A 23,827-nucleotide genomic window follows, 5' to 3' on the forward strand; every position below is an offset into this window, starting at 1 on the left:
AGGAGGGGAGCACAGATAGGCAGTTAGGGGGATCAGGCCAGGAGGGGGGGAGCAGTTAGGCAGTTAGGGGGATCAGGCCAGGAGGGAGGAGCAGATAGGCAGTTAGGGGGATCAGGCCAGGAGGGGAGAGCAGTTAGGGGGATCAGGCCAGCAGGGGGGAGCAGTTAGGCAGTTAGGGGGATCAGGCCAGGAGGGGAGAGCAGTTAGGGGGATCAGGCCAGCATGGGAGAGCAGTTAGGGCCATCAGGCTGGCAGGGGAGCAGTTAGGGGCATCATCAGGTAGGCAGGCAGGTGAGCAGTTAGGAGCCAGTGGTTCCAGATTGCAAGAGGGATCCCGGATTGGAGAGGGTGCAGGCTGGGCTGAGGGACCTCCCTCCCCTGGTATAGGCAAACTTTAGGGCAATGGAATTAGCTCTCTGGAAAGGGAGGTGTGGGTTGGGAGGTTGGGCTGATCTTTGGGAAGGGAGATCAGAGAAAGGGTTGGAAAGGGAAGCCTTAGTTTTTTCCTGCCATATTTTATGTTTTAAAAAGAGAGAAATATTTATAGTAAGTAAAGCATAGTGTTAACATCTGCATAATCTCAAAGTTGGGTAGCGCCTGCGATAAGGAATCAAAGACCCTCACGCCATACACATTGAAAGTTAAAATTAAGAGGTCCTTAATGTTCTACTGATGCTTGTTCTTCAGAACAAATATAGTGACTCCTTTGTTTTCACATGTATATTTTTATTTTGTACTTTCACATAAGTGTTTGAAATTTATTAATAGGAAAGTCATGGGTCCCAGACCATCCACCAATGCTGAGTATGAGTGGCTTTGATTCCACCACATCTGGATCTACTTCTACAAATATATAGGAAAAGGTAACTATCCCAATATAGTATGAACAAAGAATATTCAGTAATTCACAGAAGAAGAAAATGCCAATGACCAATAACCATAAAAGGATTCCCAATTTTGCTGGTCATCAGAAAAAAATATTAGAACCACAGTAAGACATAATTTAAGACATGTTTGTTTGCCAAATTGAAAAAAAAAATACTAACAGCACTGAATGTTGAGAAAAATGTGTAGCAACAGGAACTCTTATTTTCTTGCTAGTAGGAATCCATTCTGGAGAACAATTGGCCAATACCTAAAAAACAAATGCACATACCCAATGAACCAGCTGCAACTCTAACTCAGAAGTACATCTCACAGAAACCCTTGCAAGCCAGCATTATGAGACATGAATGTGAATGTTGATGGCACCATTGTTTGTAATAGCAAAAATTTGGAAACAACTTACGTCAGCATCCAAGAGAATGGATAAATAAATTATTGTACAGTTATGTAGTATAAAACCGTTAAAATTAATGACCTATATAGAGCTACATATATAAACAGTATATGTTTCTTAACGGTAACGTTGAGTTAAAAAAAAAAAGTTGCCAAAGGATACGTACAATATGATACAGAGTGGGGCAAAAGTAGATTTGCAGTTGTGAGTTCATGAAACAGATTATTCTTGTATTATTTTCCAAATGAACAACCATCAACCTACTTTTGCCCCACCCTGTATTCTATATGTATAATATATGGAAACCTTACAATATCATTTATCATTTAGGGATACTTAGCATATGTAATAAAAGCATGAAGACATACCTGGAAGTGACAAACATCAAATTGCCAGAGGCACCTGAAGCTCTGACCAATGGCAGAAATTGCTGAGATGACGTGTTCTCATGCAGGGACGTCAGCAACTGCCATCGCTCCGGCCAGGCAGAGCCAGTCATCAAAGCTGACCCCACCATTAAAAGGAGCTTTCTTGTGTGAGGGGACAGCTTGAGTCTCTGCTGGGAGGACACAGCAGCAGGGAATCAGGATATATATAGATTGAGGCATCTTAAAAGCAGTCTTTTTGCCTCTATTATTTAAAAAAATAATTTTTATGGTTACAAATTTAAAAAATTATTGTAAACATTTCAATAATTCAGTGAATACTATATTTAAAAATTAAACAAACAAACAAACAAAAACCCCCAGAAGAATATTTTCCATTAAGAAGGGAATCCGTTTTTATTAAATGGGACCTATGAAACAAATCACTGGATCTAAGATATTTTGTTTATCCAGTGCTGTGTTTTAAACGCCATGCTCTTTGGTGATAAGGAAGCTGAAAAGGCCTCATGAACTAAACAACAAGCTGTTGTGAGCAGACGACTGGAGTAGTAATGAAGGTCTCAAATGAGAATGAATTTGTCTGTGCACTGATATCCATCAAGGTACAGATTTTCTCATTAATCACCAAGGGATAAAACCATTGTTGTCAAAAGGCTTTTCTACAGAGCCTTATCCGTATCAAATGTAAACCTGTTCCCTTTATATGGACATAAAGACTCACGATAAAGGCTTAGGCGGTCCTGGAAGATAATGAAACAATTGTGGGAGATGATGTTGATTCACAAACTGCCTATTATTAATCACATGGAGATGTGTACATGAACTTCCATTAAATTCAAAGCATTTTGTCTTCTTTCTCTCCTTCCTCTGAGTTTTTGTTTAAGACCACACAGTGAGATTTCTGGTGTTTGAAGCAGCAAACACCAGCTCTGTTATCTTCATTCTGCAGTGGTTTAAAAATAAATAAATAAACAAACAAACAGATATTCTTCTGACAATTTATAAACCTAAAACTCACCGAGGAGCTTTGTTTTTCCAGGGTGTGAAAAACAAATATATATATATTATGAGTTCAGGAACTGGCTCTAGTGAGTGGCTATCACACCACAGTCCTATATGACTTGAAGAATAGCTGGCAGGACATCCCCCAAGTAGTATCTCTCCTTATGGCATCTCTCTTGTTTTTTCCTTTCTCCTGTCCATCCTTCTCCCAGACCTGCCTCCTCCTAACCTCTCTTAGCTGGAACTGGCTCTGATTTGCCACCTCTGGATTCACAGTGTGTGTATATTCAATCCAACCCAACAAGATGAGTCTTGGGCCTTAGCCAAACAGACCACCTGTTGTTCTTCAAACATGCCCTTGGGGTCTTAAGACATCTATAAATTTTTTGTATTGTTTTATCTAATGAAGATGAAATCATCTGATTCAGATATAGTTTTGGGAAAATTACTTTTTAGAAATATTCAACAATATGGACATTTTCACCTATTAATTCACACAGTACTTCCCCCTTCTTTTGTATGGCTGCATAGTACTCCATAATGTGCCCAAAATAATTTTTAAAAATCAATTCCCATGTTGATTAACATTCAGGCATCTCTCTTGTGCTTTGTGATGATTTCTTGATGGATTTGTCTGGAGAGTGGGATAGGAAGTGGAAGGAAAGAAGGGTATTACGTTATGTCAAAGGGTTGCCAGCATGGTTTTGGATGTGATGATAACTCCAGCTCCTTCAGTCATCTCTTATTTGGGGAGATGGTCATTTCCTAATAGCACATTTTGCAAACAGCAAAGTAACTCTAATAATTACAGTCCTATATAATACGATATGATCTATACATACTAATTTACACATATGACTGCAATCCAGGACGTAACTGGATGCTTTGGAAAGGGTGTGAGCATGAAGGAGGGACAAAGTGGAGAAGACAGCAGAGGAGATGGGACAAGGCCTGGACTGGTGGGCAGCCCTTGTTCCTCTCACCATCCCTCTCCTTTTTAGGCAGCCAGTGATTTCTGTCAATTACCAACATGGTGTTAGACCTAACATTAGCCCATTTTTTCCCAATCTCCTGCATTAACAACTGGCTCTTCTCTGCCTTAGTTTGGGAAGGCAGGCTAAGACCCATTGATGAGGGTCTTTAATTCCTCACCGAGGGGGTCTACAGCTATAGGGAGGCTGTAAGTGGACTGTGCTTGAGTTGAGACTTCAGGTGTCAGCACAAAAGTTTGCTTTGCAATTACTCAAGTGTTCTTAGGAGATAAACAGCACAATTAAAGAACAGCCAACCTTGGGACAGAACACAATATATCACCTGTTTGGTTGTGCTTCAACTCAGTAGGTTACCTTTATCACCCAGGAGTGGCCTCCTTCCTTTAACTCGACTCCATAGTCTTTGTACTCGTTAACTGTCCCCACAGCATCCCCGTCCTTATAGCCCTGCTGGCTCTCTCTCTCTCTCTCTCTCTCTCTCTCTCTCTCTCTCTCCCTCTCCCTCTCCCTCTCTCATCATGGGTGGATTCATCATGCACACTTGCAGCATCAAGCATAACTTCTAGAGATAAAGACAGCTAATCCCTAATCCTGACTTTTTCTAAAGCATTTTACCTTTTACCTTATCGTTACTTTTTTCTTCTTCATGGAATTGCTCCTTCAGTCATCACTTATTTGGGGAGATGGTCATTTCCTACACAGCACATTCTACAAAAAGCAAAGTAACTAATAATTATAGCCATATGTAATATGATATCATCTGTGTGTACTAAATTACACACCTGGCTGCAATCTCACCCAAATAGCAAAATGCTACAAATTCTCAATTCCGTGACATATATTTGAGTGTCTGAACTTGACTCAGCCTCCATGCAGGGCTTTCGTTCCCTTTCCTTCTATTGTTGCTCACTTTCTGGTCAAAGCATGGCTGTGCTTCCCAAACGTCCTCCAGCCTCCACTCCACTCTCTGGTTCCCCTTTGGGCAACTTGCCACAGGGTTTCTGTTGGACCTGGGCTTCCCAGGTTGAGTTACTCAGTCTTTGTTCCCAGGACCAAGTGAGGGCACGTTTCCTCACTGGTTCCCGCAGGCTGCCAATTTGCCCAGAGCTCGAGCCCCTGGAGAAGCCCTTCAGGGACTTGAAGAAGATGCCATCAACTTTCGGTACCTTGCTTCTGGCATCAGTCTCTTTCATCACTCCCCCTGCCAACCCTTTCCTACCCCTCTCTGGAGAACTGTCTCCTTTCCTACCAGGGATTTCAGCCTTCCTTTCTACAGGAAATGCTTTTCTCAGTCTCTCCACAAAGCCCCCGGGGGAAAGGAACTGGCCTTTCATTCACAATTGGCCACAGCCTGTACGGGAGGCAGCGAGAGTAGGAGTAAATGTGCTCCAGAGTTGACATAAATGCAGCTTCCAATAAAAACCAGATGCTGCTGTCACTAGAATGGGTAGAAAGCTTATTTTGTTTGGAATGATCAATGATGGGATTACCGGAAAGTCAATGTGTCAAGGAGAGACAGAACATCTACTGGATGAGGAAATGAAGATGGATTTATTGTATTCATGGTGTGTATGAATGGGTACGTGTATGTGTGATTTCCTTCTTTTGTAAAGGAGCTGGTTTCTGAAAGTGAGAGGGCCAGTCTCCAAGGGGATAATTAGGATTTTTCACAGTTTACCGTGGGTGGAAAATTTCACTCTCTCAAGATTGAGAAGTGCATGCTAATAGTTACCCCAGCCATTCGTTGTCCTGCCAAAGATTTCTATCGGATGTCGACATTCAGATGGATGTCCTAACAAGCACTGTAATCAGCAGAGAACTGTAAAGACTTTTCTGGAGGAAATCAATCTGTACCCAATGCATTATCCAGACATGTTTGTTTTCAGATTCATAAGTCATTTTGTTGTCAGAGCAGCCTTTTTTTTTTCTTCCTCTTTACTTTCTATTGAATTATTCTAGGCAGCTGTTCCAAATACTTTTCACTCTTCTCAAAGAACTTCTGACCTTCCCCATATACCCCCAGATGATCTGCACAACTAATTTACTGAGAAGGTCAAGGCCTCAGCTCTCCTCTCCACTGTCCCAATTTTTCTGCACCATCATCCATCCTTTACTTTTTCCTTCATTCTTTCTACCTCTTTCCAGAGAAGCCACATCCTATTTTTGTTTTCAAAGTTAACCTTTTCTGGGGATCTTGATTCTGTCAGTTCTCCATCTCCACCTCCATCTCCCACTTTCTGGCATCTTCAAGTTCATGTTGTCTTCCAGGTCCATTTCTAGCTCTTTAAAAACATACCCTAATGTCTTGACTGCAAAAATCTATACCATGACAAAACTTTCCTATCAGATTGCTAACCGATCTGTTTGGAAAGTGTAGGCTATAGTAAATTTATGTGGAATCACAATTTTTATTAAAACTGGCCTCTTAAAACTCATCAATGAACTGCTTAGACATCACTTCCAATGACCTCATCTTGCTGATTTCTGTAACCTTTGACACTCCTGACTGTGGGCCGTGCTTAGAAAAGGAGGACAGTGGGAACTGGAGAGTGAGAAGGAGGTAAACAATAGTCCAGAAGGGAAGTGCAGACTTTGCAAGCAGCATTGAAGAGGTAAAGCTGGGTCAAACACATCAGGTCTTTGGCTTTGTTCCTTCTTGTGGAGAGTGGAGAGTGGAGGGGGCAGAGCCAGGACAGCAGCTCTGTACATCCTGGGTGCAGCACTGCCTGGACAGAGGCATGGCCATGTGGCTTTTGTTTTAGGGACAGGAGTTAGACAGACACTCCAGAAGCCACGGAAGGTGGCCCCTTACTTTACGGACTTAGGCATATTGATAATGCTCACCCCAGGAGTGGAAGATAACCGTAGAGGCTTTCTCTTTCTTCAGATTCTTACCAAGGTTTCCAAAACACCACGCTGTTCCTCCCTCTCTGACCTTTCTGTCACTGGCTCATCTGTTGCATGTGCTGTAAAAGCCAAAACACCCCAAGGTGCCCCTTCAGGCTGATGCCTCTTTTTGCAAGTTTTTCTACCCTTGATTTCTCAATCGTTCCTATGCTTTCTGAAAGCTCAATGGGGCTGTCTTTGATGAAGTCTTAGGGGGCACAATTTATTTTGGATAGTTTTGAAAGGAGTGCAATTATGCATCAAATTAGTGTAAATATGCAAGAATTCATCAATTGGGAAGACTGAATAGTGATGGTGGCCACATACATACATGTTAGACATTACATTGTCAGTTCCTATAGAAAGAGCAGTGCTCATTTTATAGGTTCCTGATATTGCTACATTCTTTCATTGTTTGTGACCTTTAATTTAATGGCAAGTCTCCTAGTCCAGTAGCCGAGGGTCTAGTCCTTTGAGAGGCTCAAGGTGCAGTGATATGTAATGATAACTCATGAGAAAATGTAGGAAGAATGATGGCATTAGAAAATTACCATTGGTCCCCGCCACAGTAATAACTGTTTTGGGCAAGGTGCAGCAATAAAAGCTAAAATTAGTGAGCAAAAGTATGATGAGAAACAGGATATTTAGGCAATATCATATATCAAAATATTTCCTAATAAAATACTTATTAAAAAGGTTAAGTTAGTAATTTTACAATGGAGAAACCTGGCAGATACCACCTTACCCAAGTGATCAAAAGGGATATCACTATTAACGGGATAAATAGGCAACGTGTATCTCTTGGCATGAAGCACTGAGAAGGCCACTACATGACTTTTGGGATATTCCTGACAAAAATGCATAAGCTAAACCCAGTTATGAGGAAACACCAGATAATCCCACACTGAGGAACATTCTACAAAACAACTAGCCTGTGCTCTTAAAAATGTCAAGGTCTTTAAAAAACAAAAATGAACCTTTTCAAATTAAAAGGTATTAAAGAAACATGATAACTAAACACAATATAAAATTCCAAATTTAATTCTGGGCCAGAAAAAAGAAAATTGGTGAGGCAAATGGCAATATCTGAATAAAGTTTGTAGATTAGCTAGTAATACTGTTTTAATGCCAATTTCTTGATTTTGGCAATTATGTTATGATTAAGTAAGAAAATGTAATTTTTTAAAGAAATACACACTGAAGTATTTATATGTAAAGTGGTATCACATCTGTAATTTATTCTCAAATATTTCAGAAAAAAATTGTATGTGTGTAGAGAGAGACAGAATAATAAAGTGTGATAATGTATTAACATTTGGAGAATTTGGGAAGAGTATATGGAAACTCTTTGCACTAGTTTTGCAGCTTGTCAGTCTGGAATTATTTCATAATATAAAGTTTAAAAACATCTCATAATACAAATACTAACATTTATTGAAGACTTAATGGATATTTAATAAGGACTAAGTACTCTTCAATGTACCTTGCATGTATAATTTATTTGAATTTTCACATTAACCCTATGTGGTACGTATGCCTATTATAATCTTCAAGTTAAAAAGGAGGAGACAGGTTTAAAGAGGTTAAAAACTTGGCCAAAGTCACACTGTTAGCAAAGGTTGAGCCATAATTTAAAGAGAGGCTGTCTGACTCCAGAGCTCATGCACTTCCCTTCTGTGCCATGTATCATTTACTGAAGATTGCTTAGATAATTTAGCCACTTGGCTGGCTTGCTCAGCTCTCTGGAAAATTTTTCAATGACATCTCATCACGTAGCTATACCCAGGCGGCTCTTGCTGCAACTGGATACCCAGTTTTCAAACAGTTTTAAACAGGGGTAGGGAAGAGACTAATACTTCCTACTTATATCCCGTTATTTCTCCTTCCCCAGAAACATAGACAACCACACTTCCCAGCTTGGCAAGGTCATGTGATTAGTTCTAGCCAATAAAATGTGAGCAGGAGTGATGTGTATCATTTCCATGGTGAAGCATTTAAGGGCAAGGGTGTCCCATTGGTGCTCTCTCATCCTTGTCTATGGTGACAAACGGCCCACAAGCTGAAATGGCAGAGCCACAGGTGGAATCACTGCAAGAAGTACAGATGCCTGGAAGAATCACCCGCCCCAGTTGGATTTTGTGTGGACAAAATATAAAACTTCTGTTAAATTAAGTCCTGAGCTAATGGAACTTACTATAACTAGCCTAGCCTATAGAGACAAGGGCTTAAATAACTGTAGGGGTTTGACCAGCAGGCAATTAAATGAGTAAGTAGCTAAGAGTGAGACCGAGAGAAGGGACTAGGGGTGGGGACTATGTTGGCTTGGAGATGTGTGTCCCCTTATAGAAAAGAGCTGCTATCAGATCTAGCTCATTCTCTTATGAAATACTTAGTCATTGCCGGATCTTAACCAATTTTTCTTTTCTTTCCTTTTTTTTTTTTTAAAGCTGGATATCTGGAGGTTGATGGAAAATCTCCCAATTCTTAAATGTTGTCAGCTCATACAGATTAATAACACAACAACAACCCACTGAAAACAAAACCAAAACAAAAAAGCATTTATCCTTTCTGTTGCCTGAGCATCACTGATACGTTTCTACCCCAGGGTTTTTGCACTTGCTTGTCCTTCTGCCTGGAATGTCCTCCCTCTAGACACCTGCCAGGCTTGCTCCTTCCTCTCTTCAGGTCTTTGCCCAAATGCCACCTTTGCAGCGAAGCCTTTCCTGACCACCCTCTTTAAAATCACCACACCCTCTCCCTCACATCTTACGCTCTCTCCCCCTTTCCTGGTTTCTTACTCTACAGTAGTTACCACCTTCTAAATAAGTAATAATTTTTAAAACTTATTGATTGGCCAACCCATTTCCTACCACTATCATCAAAGAGGATGAGGGCAAGATTATTTTTTTGTCCTGTTTTGTTCACTTTTGTATGCTAAGTGCCTGGAATAGGAGTATCTGGCACATGGACAGTGCTCAGTATTTACTTATTTGTCAGGTAAAGGAATTTTTAAAAACACCCCACTGTGTGGGTCAGACCAAGCTCAGCCGGAGATTTGGTTCCGTTCATGGGCCATCAGTTTACAATTCTGTATGAGACCATTAGTGAGCAGACCGCGGAGAAAAGTGCCTGAGAGTTGCAAGCAGTTTCCTGCCTCCCACAAAGTAGACATTTGATTTATTTTGCTCTGGAAATGGACCACAGTTGACTTTTAAGAAAAGTCTTGTGAATTCCTGGGAGCCTCATGCCTGCCTGTGTCTTCACAGAACACTGTGACAGCAGTCTACTTGTCATCCTACCTCTACTATGAATCCTTAATTCATTCACACCCAATTTCTTTTCTGTTCTTTTTAAAAATATATTTTTATTGATTTCAGAGAAGAAGAGAGAGGGAGAAAGAGATAGAAACATCAATGATGAGAGAGAATCATTGATTAGCTGCCTCTACCACGCCCCACACTGGGGATTGAGCTCACAACCAGGACATACGGCATGACCTAACTGTGACCTCCCAGTTCATAGGTCGATGCTCAACTACTGAGCCACCCAGTTTCTGGCCTTCCACCCAGTTTCTGTCTCCAGACCAGCCCTGGCCCTCCTGTTACTGTGCTGCCTCCCGTGCCAGGACCTTTCCAGTGTCAGGTGACCTCCAGGTCCTTGACTTGCCCAGGAAAAATGTCAAGGACGAATCAAATGAGAGCAAAGCAAATTTTTATTCAAGTAGAGAAAAAGGCAGAGGCCAGGGCACAGGTGCTGTGAAAGAAGCAAAAGCTATGTGTCCGTCTGAGTGGACAGTGGCCAACTGGAGAGTGAGCTGTGGCCCGTGTGGTCAGTTAGTTCTTGGGATCTAATGTGTTTCCAAGGGTGTTGGGGGTGGTTGGGGTGTTGTCCCAAGCTTTGTGGAGCCAAATTCTGACTCCTCCTCTGGTTGGGAGGGGGCCTTGTTGTTGTGACTTCCATGACCAGGGCAGGAAGCTGGACTCAACATGTTCCATCTCCGAGTGCGTGGCAGGCAGGACCAGTGTGGTCAAAGAGGAGAAAGTTGAATGTACCCTCACCCCCTAGGAGAGGAAGACAGAGGGTGTGGGGCGCCCAGGGCCTGTGCTGTGGGCCCCAATCTCTGAGGTACCCCAGTCACAGGACTAGGAAAGGTGGGCCCACACAGAGGCAGTGAAGAGCCCTAAAAACCAGAGGAAGCCCAGGACGGTCCCTTTTATGGTCTCCCTTTTCCTCTCAGGTAATTTGGCCTCGGGGGGAATTGCCTAGCAGGATTGCCTTTGGCAAACCATGCATTCTTTCACCTCACTGTGCTCGTTTATAAAGGGGAGGGGTAGGCAATAGGAACCTCTGAAATGCTGTGCTCCTGAGGTTGACAGGAGGCAGGAGGGGCCAAGTCTCAGGAAGCCACGCCATGAAGCAGAGGTGGCCACACTCTCTCTGGACCAGTGGTTCTCAAACTTGAGAATGCATCAGAATCCCCTGGAGGGCTTGCTAAACCAGCACAGACTGCTGGCCCCACCCCCAGAGCTGCCTTTCTGTAGGGCTGTGGTGGGGCCTGAGAATTTACATTTCTAACAATTCCCAGGTGATGCCGGGCTGCACAGTCTGGGGATCAAGTGATGAGAGCCTCTGCTCTCCTCCTCCCCCACCCAGAGGAAGGAGCCCTCTGAGATGAGGATCACCTGGGTGGGACCCACCTGTAGCGGGCAGCCTGGTTCTGTCTCAGCCTAGAGTAGTGGTCAGCAAACTGCGGCTCGCGAGCCACATGTGGCTCTTTGGCCCCTTGAGTGTGGCTCTGCCTAAGCCTTAGGAGTACCCTAATTAAGTTAATAACAATGTACCTACCTATATAGTTTAAGTTTAAAAAATTTGGCTCTCAAAAGAAATTTCAATCGTTGTGTACTGTTGATATTTGGCTCTGTTGACTAATGAGTTTGCCAACCACTGAAGGACTGGATTAACTGTGAAGTTAACTTCTGATAAAATCCTCCCATTTCCAGAAAATCCTAGATAGATGCTAAAACTGCCTCATGGATCTGGGTCTGGACCTTGAGCTGGGAGCCCTGTTAGGCTGAGTGATCCCAACCTGAGCCTGCTAGGGTTTACTACCCCAAAGAAGGCGGCTTTGCTTATGCTGGCTTCCTAAGGGCAGGGAGTGTGTCTCATTCGCCTTCGTGCTCCCACGGCTAGCAAAGTGCTGGATGGCTCTGGTGGGCTGAACAAATGTTCCACAAATTAAGACCTCCAGTATTCGTGCAAGAGCTAGTGAGAGAGAAGGGCAGAAAGTGATGGAACAAGTTTTGACATGATCAGTCCACAAAGGACACTGACCACTGTTTCTGAAAGCAAGAGTATCTTTGGAAGCTGGGTGATTCTCCCCTGTGAAACCACACAGGACTTCACAAAAGCAAAACAAAGCATTTTGACTGGCAGAGGGCTGCAGGGGCAAAAACTAGCCAGCAGGGGGAGCCTCTACCTTTGCTCCATAGGCTCTTAGCCCCAAGCAAGGCACCCTCCACCCTCTTCCGTTTCTCTTCTTCTTAAAAAAATATCTGTTACATTGCAAGATGACTTAAGCCTTTATTTAAAATAAGGTAAAAATAAATAAGCAACGCACAAAAAAAAAATTCCCAAGCTAAACAAACACCTTCTATTTGTACAGCAATCAGAAGCAGACAGCCTGCACAGTCCACAGGTAGACTGCTACAACCGATGACAACTTCCCCATTCACAAAGCTTCCCATTGAGTAGAGTCGCCCAGTGTGAAAAAAAGAAGGCATTCTGGCTTCATAGGAGGAGCAGCAGAGGCTCTGAGATGGGCAAAAGGTGTTTTGGGGGAAAAGAGAGAAGACTAGGCTGATTCCTCTCCTTCTTCCATCCCTTAGACCAGCTGGTCAGATTTGGACAGAGCCGCAAAGCAGGGCCTGAGATCTATCCCAATAGTCAGATCACCTACCCTAGTGTACCCAGTTTCCCACTACCAAGAGATTTCTGTCCAATCTCTAGATATTTAGAAGATGTGAAAATGGTACCACACTAGGCCACTATCAGTAGGAGAAGCCCACTGGTTGGGTTTCTAGGGTTGGCCCTAAGCTTGTACTGCTCTGTTCCCACACTCTCTCAAAGTTTATCTAGTGACCTGACCATGCCAAAGGGTCAAGCTGTGGATGTAGGTCAGAGCACTTGATGCCATATAGCTGGAGATCAACTCACAGTGGACCACTGGAGTGACAACTAACATTAGCAACATTATCTGTTTCCTACACTGGTTACTGGACACATAATTGAAATCTTAGGCATCGTTATATGGCACTTTGCACTAAAGTAGTTCCTCAAGCTTTTTATCACCCCTTCTCCAAAACTAGTCTTCTTCCTGTATTGTCAGTCTGCTTTTAGTAGTGTCATCATTCACAAAGTCTTCTAAATAAGAAACTTGCTAGTTATTTTTTACTTTCTCTCTACCATACACATCCAACCAGCCAGGAAATCCTGATCATGCTACCTCTTAAATAATCTCTATCTTCTCCCCTCCATGGCCACTAGTTAGGACTCTTCTGGATGGCTACTCGCCTTTTCTTTGATAATTCCATCTTTAACACTGATTCCAGATGATCCAAAAATCATATTTGAACATGGAGTTCCCCTGCTTAAAAACCATTGATAGCTCCCCAGTGCCTATAGGGTATACGGCTGCATTGCTTTCAGGAACAAGGCAGGATATGAATAAACAAATGAGTGAATAAGTAAAAACAAACTGGTTGGGGAGAGGAATTGGGGCAACGGAGTTTTTTTTGAATTCCTGTCATATAGGAGACCACCTATTGCGATCCTGCAAGTCCTACTGTGCCCTAGTATTGAATTCCAATCAACACAGGGGAATCAAAATTGTATTTAAGATCTTTTAACCCATTATTCACACCACCCTAATCAGGCATGCCTCTCATTTCTTTCCCTACTCTCCTTATAAATCCCTAAACTACTTTGCACTATTTTCCTAAGATTTATACTAATGAGAAATGAGGTGCCACATGGTCAGCCCCATGTAGATAGCAGACTGCCCCCCAGAAGGCCTTTCAGTAGTCATTTGGATAAATACTTCCAACTAGTTTTCCCTTCTAGCCCTACCCTGCCTCTAGCTGGAGAAAAGAATGCGGTCTCAGAAGTTGAGACATATTTCCTCCTTTAACACAGGCCCTTGTCTTATACTCACATTAAAAAAGTACATTTTTCTGAACATTCATGCACTGTTTAGCTTCTTATAAAAACTGCTGTTACTGTTCTCATCCTAAATATTTGCATCTTGGGGTGGTTGGCCCTTGCCCTGCACTTGACAGGAGCTGACAAGTAACCACTTGTGGGTGTCACCGATGCCGTGTCTGGAGTCTCTCAGGATGAGGTGAAGAGAAGCTAGTTTTATGTTTATACACCCAGGCAACCGTCATGTTTACTGTCTCTTTGGTCGTCTTCCAAACCAGCCGTACCGCACCCGTTAGCATGGGCCTCCACACTGGTTACTGACAGACTGTCCTGCCAGTTTGTGAGAAATTGTTACTTTTAACTTGAGCAATTGGTGTTTCACCTGAGGAGCAGTTTTACAAACACACTCAGAGTTTCGCCTGACAAAAATCCCTAACGCCCAATGAGGCGGTGAAACCAAAAGGTGTGGCCATGTACCCATCAGATTGTCTGCTTTTCTTCTTAAGAGACTGGTAAATATTGTGTCTATCAAACCATGTAGATTTGCTGAGCTCCTCCTGTGTCTTTGACATGGATTTAGGCTTCAGAAACCCAAAGTTAAATAAGGTATGGTCTGTGAGGAGTGGTAAGTAGGTGAGCAGGACAATGTAATGCAGGGCCAACATAAGGCTAGAAGAGCAGGCAGGAATAAAGTGATGTGGGAGTACAGAGGAGGTGGTGGGCAATTGGGAGGGTTTGTGAAATAGTTGATATTTGAGCTGGGTATAAGATGCAAGGGAGAACATTTTAAGAAGAACAGCATTTTAAGAAGAACAGTGTGAGGTACTTTGCTTGGTGTTTCACCTACATTGATTCATGTGTGATGCTCACAAAAGCCCTGTGAGAAGGGAACTATTATTTACCCCCATTTTACAGATGAGGAAGCAGAGGCTCAGGGAGGTTAAGTCACTTGCCTAAGGTCACACACCCAGTAAGTCAAGGAGCTGGGACCTGAGATATTGCAGGTACATAGTAAGCCCTCAGTAAGCATGAGCTATTATTATTATTATTTTATGATGATCATCATGAAACCCAGGGCTACTTCCTCAATAGCCCATGCCCTTGACTACTATCTTATCATGGTTGTAAAAACATGTGAAGTACATGTGTCTGGGCCTTACCCAAGATCACTAGAGGCATGAGTCTTTTATGGTGGATTCTTAGTGTTCTGAGTTAAAACTTGGAACCTTGTCTACACTGTGAAGAAGGCAGACTTGGTGTTTGTCTCCCTCCTATGCATGCCTCTTCCTTTAGGCTGCTTCTTCTCCACTTTCCCCAATTTTGAAAAGTCTATTTCTTTGTAAAGGATCAGACAGTTTAAGTAAGAATCTTAGAGCTTGGAGTATGAAAACACACACACACACACATGGAGTCATTTAGCTCAGTTTCTTGATTTTACAGTTGTAAAAACTGAGCCGGTATTAACCAAGATTCTTTTCACTTTAAGAGACAGAATCTAAAGTGCCTCAAACAAAGAAGAGAGATTAGCTTTCAAGGGTGAAACTCACTTTAGGGATTTGAAAAAAGTCTCTAGTTTATTTTTTTCTCTCTTTAATCTCAAGTCTTTTGTCTCTACTTTAGAACGTGATGGCTTCACTTGTTTCTGGTATAGTTGGAATTCTTTATAAAGTTGGTAGGAGACATGGCCATGGAAAACCCCAAGTTACATCATTCCATTTTAGTGATTTAAGATGAGACAGAGAGATCTCAGTCTCCTTGTTTCAGTATATATAAACATCAGGGAAAGCTACTTCTTGGTCCAATCACTGTAGCCAGCTAGATGTGCTATGATGATTGACCAGACCTGAGTTTCATGCTACCCCAGTGAGGGGGTGGGTGGGAATGGCAGGTATTATGAACATCAGCCCCACCAGAATCATATGTGCCTTTATACAGGAAGGAGGATTGCTTTTACCAGAGGGCAGTGAGGTAATCAGGCTTCTAAGATGGTCCCAGGCCTTTATGTAATCCCCTCTACCTTGAGTGTGAGCTTGACCTAGTAACTCACTTCTAATGAATACAATAGGGCAGACGGGAAGTCCCTTTCAACATTGTTTTGGCAAAATCTGTTATCCCCCCTCCTCCCTGCTCACTCTGGTGAAGCCAACGCCCATATCGTAAGCTGCCCTCGTGTGGCAGGCTCGTGTGGCAGGGAACTGAGTTGCCTCTGGCCAATAGCCAGCAAGGAGCTGAGACCTTCAGTGCAATAGCCCACAAGGAATTGCATCCTGCCAATGGCCACTGGATGAACTTGGAAGTAGATGCTTCCCCATCCGTGTCGTGGCCAACTCTCTGATTGCAGCCTTGTGAGAGATCCAGTGCTGGATGATCCAGAGAAGCCACACCCATATTCCAGACCTATAGAAACTGTGAGATAATAAATGCGTATTGCTTTAAGCTGCTAAATTCTGGGGTAATTTGATACAGCAATAGAAAACGTGTACTGGGAGGAAGGACATGAGCAGAGAGAAAAACACAGAAAGCCACCACAGAACCTACTCGAACACAAAATACCACCATTGTTCTGGTTTCTGAATGTCCTGAGCTTTCCTTCCTTTTTTCTAAATATTATTTTCAAAATATATTTTTATTGATTTCACAGAGGAAGGTAGAGGGAGAGAGAGAGAATCATTGATGGGCTGCCTCCTGCACGTCCCATACTGAGCTGGCAACCTGGGCATGTGCCCTGATGGAAATCAAACTGTGACGTCCTGGTTCATAGATTTTCAGCCACTGAGCCATGCCAGCTGGGCGCCTGAGCTTTCCTTCTCAGATGTTTCCTCCCAGCTCTGTCTTCCTCTCTGCCTGGATTACCCTTTTTTTCTTCATACCTTTTATTCCTTCCCATTTTCCATGCTTTCATAACAGCCAGCGGAAAAGGGAAAGGAACAGGGAAGAGAAATGTGTTAAGAAAGTAGCAGTGATGGGGAAGTTTGACATAACTTGCTCAGGATCACTTATCCAGGAAGTGGAGTGCTGAGACACAGCCAAGCGTGTCCATTCCACGGTGGCATACTGCCTGCCTCCTGGCACCCAGGTAATTGTTTTTATCCAATAATGAGTCCACCTGTTCCTGCCGATGGGGCATGGGGCGGGCTCCCACATCAGGCCTTCACGCAGAGAGGGCCGACCAGTTTGACTGTATGACTTTCACAGAATTACTCTGTTCTTTTCTTCCTGTGCCAACAGGTAAATTTCTAAACAGACCTGCTGCCAGCTACCCCAGTCTCCCGGGAAGGAATCCCTTTTTCACTCTCCAGGTCAGATAGCTTCTGTGTTAAACTGAGGGCTGAGCGTGCCAGGGAGGACACAGTGCCACCTGCTCCCACAGGTGCCTGGGACAGCCTTTGTTTCCGAGGGGGGCTGCCCACCCCAGTGGGGAAGGCCAGCTAGGACTTTGGGAGCCCAGAGAGGATGTCCCACGCCTCCACACCAAGGGGTGGGAGACCTTAGTTTTGACTTCTCCTGCCCCACCAATGGAGACACCCGATGGAGTGGAAAGCTATAACTCTGACTCCTTCATCAACACAGTGTCAGAAAGTCTCATCAGATGAACAAGGAAAACCCATAAGAGAGGCTAGACTACGGGCCTAGTTTCAGAGACGGAGAAAAATAATTTCCCTGAAATGCTATCCGGTGCTGTGTGAGTCATAGCTGGACTGCCAAGGGACGTGTTTTTAGAGCATCACAGAGTGGACAGTATTTAGTCTAAGCCTTTAAAGGAAATTCATTTTTTAAAGGTCAGTAGCTTTTTCCCTGGAGAGGGTCCTTGTTATAGGGATGACAGACAGGGATAATTAATACTTGTGATGTTGAGAAAGTGGCTTGAAAAAGGAAAAAATTACTTGGAACCAGCTTCTCACCCAAGACATGCCTCCTCCCTCCTGCGTTGCGCTGATGTAGGGATGCAGGGATGCAGGGATGCAGGGATGCCGGGAAGCAGATCCCGGCTCTCACAGTCTGGATAGAGTTGAGATGCACATTTCAGCAGAGACCATTAACATGGGAATGTATCACACATTCTTATTCCTTCATTTGTGTTTTCAAGATTCTTTATTAATTGCCATAACCTTTTTCTCATGACAAACATATGATGTATTTGTACATGCACCAGTACTGAACACATTCCTGGTGTGTAGCCTAATTAAAAAACAACAACTTGGGGAAGGCATTGGATGTATGACTTTAAAAAAAAATATTTTTATTGATTTCTCATGGAGAGGAAGGGAGAGGGATAGAGAGTGGGAAACATCCATGAGAGAGAAACATCCATCAGCTGCCTCCTGCACACTCCCCACTGGGGATGTGCCTGCAATCAAGGTACATGCCCTTGACCGGAATCGAACCTGAGACCCTTGAGTCCACAGGCCGACGCTCTATCCACTGAGTCAAACCGGTCAGGGCGGATGTATGACTTTTGAAGGCAGAACTGTCTCATCATTTCTGGGACAAGTCTCCCGTTTTTAGTTTTCATCCTCACTTTGAGAATTTCTCCCAGGCTAGCCTTCAATCCCAATTGCCCCCAAATTCCAAGCTTTTCCTTGAGCTGTTCTGCTGCCTCCTACCAGACTCTTCAAGGCTCCCTGTCTGTTGGGACTATGACCTGCTGAGGCCACACCTTTTCAATATTGTAGCTGGCCCAGGAATAGATTAGATAATTTTTTGCTCAGCTCCTGCTGTATTCTTGTAAGGCTCTCTCTACCCCAAGAGTCATTAATAATGAGTGCCCTTATTGAGCACTTAGTATACTAGTATGCTAGGCTTATGCAAAGCTCTTTATGCGAATCAGCTTCGTTCCTCACAAGAAGCATGTCCTTCTTGTCCTCTCTGCTTTGCCAATGTGGACACTGAGGCACAGAGAGGTTAAATAATGCACACAAGGTCACAAACCCAGCAGTGGTGCTGGAATCTGAACCCAGTCCGCCTGGCTCAGGGGCTGTGTCTTCACCATGATACTGTTGGCTGGTTCCAGATCTTAGCCCGTTTCCTGCAGGGTCTTTTGGGTCAGGTGCAGCTGTGGCATGAGATAAGGGTATTCAATAAATTCTATTCAAGAGTCATGTGTTGAACATCTACTGGGGACAAGGCACTGCTAACCCGCAAACATGGGGTCTGGGTTTTAGTGTGGAAATAAAACATGCTAATCTTTCCCTGAATGATTGGGAAGGGAATCCTCCGGTTGGCAAGAGTGGTAGGTCTGACCTGAGGTAAAATAGTGACCTATGTCCCATTGTCTAGCCCTTCTTGAACCCTGTTCTGCTCTTTCTTCAACTTAGGACGCTACCCCTTCTCCTCCACCCAGCATTGTCTCCCCATGCCTCTGCACCCAGCACTGCACTCAGAGGTAGGTCACGTGCTCCTCGGTGCACCTTTGATGCAGGCTTTATCTTCAGATTATCCAGGAGTGCATACTTCAGCATTTGTTTAGTTACCTGGTTCTGGAGGAGCCGTGACGGGTCACGGTAGCCCCAGCCTCACCGAGCTTATACTTTGGTAGGTGAAGGCAGACACGAGTCCATATAATAGGGAAACATAAAATAAGAACTCTGAAGGGGTTGATAAAAGAAGACATTGTTCTTTCCCAGGGAGAAGGACATATTTAAAATATTGATGGGAGTGCTGGTGGCATAGGTAATATGTTTTTCAAAGCTCATGAAATTGTGCACTGAAGATTTGTGCACATCTCTGTGTGTAAGTTTTACCTAAATAAAACCTTTTCTTTTGACTAAGAAATTTTAAAAAGGCACACTTCTAAAGGACACCAGTAAGTTGACACAGAAGTATTTCTAAGTGTCATAGAGGTAGAACATCTATCTAACAGCCATTCATTCAACAAATATTTATTGAGCACCTAATATGAACTGGGACTGTTCTAGGCCCCATCAGAGAGAAGACAGAAGTCCCTGTGTTAGGGAGCTTCCTTTCTAGCTGTGAAAGAGAGGGAGGGTGAGCTCTGTTCTCAGATGGGCTCAATGATCCATGAAAAGGGGGGTTAATGGAAAAGACTCAGAAAGCAGAAAGCCAAAAGTCCTTACATGCTCCGGGAGATCAGACCTGCTCTTTCAGGTGAGGCCCAGGGGAAGAGCCTGCAATCTTCCAGCCCCGACGCCAGAGGCTCCCTGAGGCGTGGGAGGGCAGCGTCCACACCACCTCCAGACCAGCGACTCCAGTGGGCGGGGAGGAGAGCGCCTCCGCCCCAGCTCGTGGCTCCCTTCCACACCACAGAGCCTGGGCGCTGGCCAAAGCCAGCAAACCAAGGGGTTGGAAACTCATTTTCTGAGCACTGGGAGGGGCGGAGAGATGTCGGTGCTTTTGGAAACCAAACTTAGGTCCTTTGAAACAGCACGGAAGCGCCTGACAGAGCCCCTGGGAGCTGGGTGGTGCTGCTGGGAATCACAGGAATCCTGGGCGACAAGAAGAGGGGATGTAGGTTTTTTGAAGTCTCAACATCGTTGTTAAAAAGGGATCTGGGAAGTTTAAAACACAGCAAAGTTTAGTGACATTATACACAACAAAGGACAGTGAAGTAACATATAGTCATTAATTTTAAATAATCTAAGAGACATAGAATCTCTGAATGTACAAAGATAGTACAATTTAGGCAACAAGTCAGATTTTGCAGTTAGTCTTTTTTCAGTGACAACAATAAGATGATATTAAGGGGTAGAGCTGGGGCTGTAGATGGTGAGGCATAACATCTCTCACTGCTCTTTCCAGTGTTTGCTCTTCCTAGAAACTTTTTTTTTTTTCCTTTTTGGTCCTTTCATTGGCCACATACATATTATTTGCTTTCTGTTCTATTAGTTGAAAACATATACGGCACTTCCAGGTGATATGGAAATTTCATTTGGACATTGAATAGGAGAAAGGACTTACATTCACAAAGAGTTTCCTTAAACCTAAAATCATGAAAAAATTCAGCAATGTTATGAAAAAGAGCAACACGGACCCCAGGAATACGCGAGCATCCAAGTTCTTCCCAGGCAGATCGGAACCCGGAACCCGTCTCTCGAGGGGTTCTCACCTGCCGGTTTACCTGGGGGGGGGGGGGGGGGGGAGGCATACTGACCCACAAGGGCAAGGGAGGAAGGGAGGGAAAGACTCACTCAGTCAAGAGAGGGCAGCACACTTTCGGAATGTGGAAAGCTGACACAGCTTTGCAGGAGTCATCACATTTTTCTCTCTCAAGGCCCAGATAGTAAATAGTTTAGGCGTGGCAGGCTACAGGGTCTCTGCCAAAACTCTTCAACTCTGCCATTATAGCATGCAAGCACCCATAGACAGCAAGTGGGCATGGCTGTGTTTCAATAAAACTTAATTTCCAAAATGGGCCAGGGGTGGGATCTGGCCCACAGGCGGTTGTTGGCCAGTCCCTGTGTTATTGGTTAAATGTCAGCAGGCCAGAGACAACTAGAAAAGAGTAGGGACGTGGGGCTGGAAAATGGAGTCGAGGACTGCGATGTGGTTACTAAGCCCCTTTTCCCTGTCCTAACGGACATGCAGGGAGCCTATATTTTTCCAGCCTCTCTCATAGTGAGGTAGGGGCCACTGGACCGAGCGAATAGTGAAATATGGGCAGAAATAAGGTATGCCACTTTCAGGCCCAGCACCTTAAAAACTTCCCGGGAGACCTCCATGTTCTCACTGGAGAAGTGGAGACCTTTATCTGCTGGCTGGGTACACAGGGTCCAGTGGAGAACTCTGAGGCCCTGGAAATTGCAAAGCCACTTGGTAGATGGAACATAGGTTCTCAGATAACGGGGCTGATCGGAGCTTTCCTGCAACATCATCAGACTGTGACATGAGCGAGGCATTACCTTTTTATTTCACTAAGTCACTGAGATTTGGGGTTTGTTGGCTATAGCAGCCACATTTACTTATTGTAACCAATTTCAGGCATCCTGTTACTTTGGGCCACGGACACCCCAAAAGCCCAAGAATTTGATGCAACATGTATTTTTGAACATGGGGTGCAGCAGGTGTTGAAATCAGTAGGAATTGCTTGAATTGGGGATAATAAGCCAGTCAAATACTGAGATACTACCCTAACTCTGCAAAAGTAAGGGGATGGCCTTTGTAAATGAGTTTTCAAATGTTTCCTATAAAATGAGCTTATTTGATTCTCATAGGACAGAGGTGGGCAAACTTTTTGACTCGAGGGCCACAATGGGTTCTTAAACTGGACTGGAAGGCCAGAACAAAAGCATGGATGGAGTATTTGTGTGAACTAATATAAATTCAAAGTAAACATCATTACATAAAAGGGTACGGTCTTTTTTTTCAATAGTTTTATTCATTTCAAATGGGCGGGATCCGGCCCGCGGGCCTTAGTTTGCCCATGGCTGTCATAGGAGCTTTATGAACAAGGGTATTGGTTAGAACCCACACCCAGGTTTGTGAATGAGTTATGAGAAACAGAGACCATTTAAGTTAGGGTAAGCAAAATTGGGGAATTTATGATATAAAAACATAGCGGCATTTCCCCAGGCTTACCTTGAAGAATAAAACAGAAGTGAAGCAAAGAATAAAACTGGCATCTCAATCTTCAGACATATCTTAGACTGTTTCCTTGGCGTAAGTTCCTAGAAATGGAATTCCTGGCTCAAATGGCATATGCACTTTTGATGCATTTTGCCAAATGGCCTGCCAGCAAGACCGCTTGGGCACACATTTCTACCAGCCCTGTTTGAGAATGTCTGTTTTCAAAGGTCTGGTTTTTAAAGAAGTGTTCTCTTCTGCCTTACCGAGTGCTTTTAGGAAGCCTGTCAGTGATTCCTGACAAGAAAGATTGGCCTGGACATACTAGTGTTTCAGGAGGCAGCATGCTGGCAGGTACATGGGAAGCCTGTCAGGAGAGTTTTGATCTGGAACAGCCTCTTGGCCCAGGAGCTGCCTTTTGTTGATCAGACAAGGAGCAGAAAAAAGGAAGTCTCCATGTTCGCATACTCTGAAGCTCACAAAAGTGCTGTTTGACAAACACAGGGACTTCTTACAATGTCTTCACCAGAAACTGAGCCCTTTTCACACCAGAGGCCGCAGATATGATGGCTGCAGGGACATGACATCAATCAAGTGCCGTGTAGTGTGAGTCCAAGGACCACACAAGGCCTGGGAATGGAGACGGCCCTGAGTCCTGCTTGACCAGGCTCATTATCAGTGACCAGAGAACAATCAATGAATTCAGGACCAAAATGTATTATAACAAAGCCTATAGGTCTTAATGCACATTCACATTATGGACAATTCAATTATCACAACGACCAAAACCAAAGCCACAGAAACTGTTTTGAACATGTATAAGGTCATATGTCCTAGGTCATATAGCTAGGCGGTTTTAAAACTGGGATTCAGTTTCCTGAATCTTTACTGTTGGTTTTTCTGCTGCCCTGTGATGAATATTCTCATCCTCTCCCTCCCTGGTCATACCATCTTCAACAGAACTACACGATGGGGGGAAACTGACTCCAGAAGAGAAACACCAGGTCCATTGATTAAGTGCTTACTTACTGCCAGGGTGACAGGTGACTTTCTAAATGATGGCACTTCCATCAACCTGAGATAGACTTGTAGCAATGAGCAAGAAATAAATCTTCTATGTTTTCGGTCAACACATCTCAAAGGTTGATTACGACGGTGCCATACTCTCTACTAGTAAAGTGAGGTGGTTGGGGAGGTTGAGGGGTGTGAGGGAACGTTACCCAGCAGCAGTTACCCAGTGATTCTTAGCACCCTTTTCCCTCAAGACCCAGGTTACACTTGGCCTTGATGTCTAATACCACCCAAAATGCCCATGTTAAGTAATTGGTTATTGGAAGAACTGGAGCGCTCATCTTCTCGGGAGTATGGTGGTGAAGAGAAGCTCAGAAACTAGAAGGTCTGGCTGTGAGAATAAATGTCCACCTCACAGAACCACAGATGCCCAAATAGAAGGCATGTGCAGCTGTAGCATCCAGTGCCCTCCATTCTCCTCAGCCCTCGGCTCTGAATCTGCACTGGGCTCTGCAATTCAGCCTCCTGCCTACCAAGGAGCCAGATACACATGCAGT

General features: G+C 43.9%; 1 long non-coding RNA gene across 1 annotated transcript; it reads right to left on the reverse strand.

Annotated features, from left to right (window-relative positions):
* Window positions 1-1,049: 1,049 nt before the first annotated feature.
* On the reverse strand, window positions 1,050-20,744 carry LOC118668941. The gene is made up of 4 exons (XR_004971815.1): window positions 19,817-20,744; window positions 2,387-2,608; window positions 1,648-1,835; window positions 1,050-1,135 (listed from the first exon to the last, which is right to left on the reverse strand). It is a non-coding gene; the product is annotated as an uncharacterized LOC118668941 (long non-coding RNA).
* Window positions 20,745-23,827: the final 3,083 nt, after the last annotated feature.

This window comes from Myotis myotis, unplaced genomic scaffold, assembly GCF_014108235.1.
Source record: "Myotis myotis isolate mMyoMyo1 unplaced genomic scaffold, mMyoMyo1.p scaffold_m19_p_14, whole genome shotgun sequence".
NCBI classification, from domain to species: domain Eukaryota; kingdom Metazoa; phylum Chordata; class Mammalia; order Chiroptera; family Vespertilionidae; genus Myotis; species Myotis myotis.